Genomic DNA, 2,726 nt, shown 5'->3' with positions numbered 1-2,726 from the left:
TCGAGCCTTGAAAACTCTTCTTGAAACTTGTTTGCTTGCTTGATGTTAGCATTGTTCTTAAGATCAGCTCCAATCTAAACTTGGCTTGAATGAACTTAATCTCTCTTGCATATGGGCATTTGCATACTTGATCATGGATCTCATACACATTTGGGTTATCTTATTCCTTCATACCTATCTTTGTTAACCCAAATGGCACTCCTTACCCTAAAACCCTAACCATTCTTTGAGACCAAACATTGAATTGCATGAGTGAGGCCTCTTTTGATAGCTTGTCATGTGCAAAATCTTGAGAGTATTGGAGGCGACATAGGTTTATTCTCATCTCTTGCTAGCACAATGAGTTAGCATTTGGGGGTGGTGAGAGGGGTTTGTGTTTTAAATTTCAATATCTTGGGTTTGGAGAGTGAGAAAGATGAGAGATATGAAAATAAAGCTCCTAGGGATATATATAAAAAAAAAATGATAATAAGAAGCTCTTGATTATGCAACAAAGAACCTTCCCCCTAAAAAAAAAAAAAAAAAAAAAAAATAGGTGGCAGAGCTTGTGGAAAGTGGATTAAAATCCCTAGTGAGTGGGTCATAAAAAAAAAAAAAAAAAAAAAAAAGAGAGAGTTGTACATTGAGTGAGTGATGTGAAGGGTTTTAGATTGATTTTTGAGATGATGATAAAGAGGGTAGAACTTGTGATCATTTATAACAAAATGGGGTAGAATGATGAGAATGAATCTATGTATGCATGAGTTGCTTCTAATCTTAGATAAATTTTGCATAATGATCAAGCTCCTTGTTTTGAGTGATAACCACCCTTAAATAAAAAAACATTTGAACCCATCTCTTCATTCATATTAGACCATTGCATACCTAGCCAAATGATTGAGATCATGTGCCCATTTGTGAGACTTCACCTTGTGTGTGTGTGTGTGAATCAATGTGAGAGCTGATTGAAGGGACTTGTTGGTAGAAAGTATTGCAACTTGAGTAGAGGAAAAAAGAGTATGGATAGGCCTAGAGAAGCTAGAGTATAATAAGGAGAATGCTCATGCTATTTGCTATGTTTCTTTAGGATGTTAAGTTGAGTGCTAGGAAGTGTTACTTTTGGCTATGAGTTCCCACCTTCAAACCTCTCTCTCTTATGAGTTCTTACAAGGTCACTTGAGGACAAGTAAGATACAAGTTTGGGGGAGTTGATATCTTCTCAATTTGCATTGTTTTAACCATTCATTCTAGCATATGCTGACCATTTAGGATAGCATTTAGATATGTTTAGGATTGCATTGCATTACATATGTCCTTATCAGGTGATGGAGATTTCAATTGGTGACTTTGGAGCATTTAGAGATGGTTTGGAGGCAAAAAGGGGTGATTCTCGAGAAAGAGACGCATTGATCAAGTGTCCCAGCGGCATAAGGAAGTCCCAGCGGCCTTTTGGCCCCTCAAGAAGCCGCTGCCAGCGCTGTGAAACGGAGAAGTATGGGAGTGGCCTTACGCAGCGGTGTACCGAAGCCGCTGTAGACGCTCGAGAGATGAAGACTCAAGAAATGGAGACCAAGTGCGGGAGCGGCCTGACGCAGCGGTGTGACGAGACCGCTGGCAAAATACCTCCTTCCCTGCCGCGTTCGTACTTGTCGCAGCGGTGTACCGAAGCCGCTGTAGACGCTCGAGAGATGAAGACTCAAGAAATGGAGACCAAGTGCGGGAGCGGCCTGACGCAGCGGTGTTGCGAGACCGCTGGGAAAATACCTCGTTCCCTGCCGCGTTCGTACTTGTCGCAGCGGTGTGTTGACGAAGCAAGTAAGCCGCTGCGAGTGTCCCAGCGGCTAGGCGGAGCGGTTTCACGTGGCCGCTGCGAGTCAAGAAAGTCCACATTTTCCAGGTTTGACCAGATAATTACCAATTTGTGTTTTGGTTAACCCAGGTTTGTTAGGTTAAACCATGTTCGACTTTAAGCTACTATAAAGGTCCTTCAGACCTAATTGTAGGATCTTATCTGGTTTTCTATCAAATCACAAAAGAACTTGGAGGTGAAAGATTATATCTTGATCATTTCTCTCTTGTGATTGCTTGATTTTCTTGATCTCTTATCATGTTTAGCACCAAATCATCTTTGATTCTTGGGCTCATCATGGAAAGTAGTGAGTAGTCATCTTTGGATTCATGAATTAGGGAGATTAAGGGTGATTAAGCTAGATCTAAGGTGTTTAGGTATAAATCAATCTTATTCCTTGCTAGTAGAGGGCTTTTAATGCAATTTTAGAGTTGGCCTCTCCAAAGTTGAGCTCTAGGCATTTCATACCCGGAAGGTGTTTGATGAAATGCCTGAACCAACTCTCCTAAGCTTTTAACATCCTTTGCCAAAGGGATTTGTTGTTAAAGGTGTTAAGATGGCTAGTAGACTTGAGATTAATGATTACTTAGGTAACATTCAACCAAAGGAATTTGATGCTTGAGTTATCTAGGTAAATGAGCATTCATCTAGGGATAGAGTTTGCTTAGGATTGTGTCTAGGCCTAAGGAAGATATAAATTGGTTAAAAGTTGACACCTTTAGGTTGAATCTTGATCACCCAAGATCAGTTCCCATAGCCCATGAGTTCTCACTTCTTATAAGAAAGAAAGCTTGTGCCTTTATTGCATTTTAGGTAGTAAGTTAGTTTCAAATCATCTCAAAAACTGGTAGCACTTAGATTAAGCATGGTCTTGCATTCCCTTTGCATCATAATCACC

Source organism: Brassica napus, chromosome C7 (assembly GCF_020379485.1).
Source record: "Brassica napus cultivar Da-Ae chromosome C7, Da-Ae, whole genome shotgun sequence".
NCBI classification, from domain to species: domain Eukaryota; kingdom Viridiplantae; phylum Streptophyta; class Magnoliopsida; order Brassicales; family Brassicaceae; genus Brassica; species Brassica napus.
The sequence above is the reverse complement of the archived record's forward strand: the minus strand, read 5'-3'. Positions refer to the sequence as shown.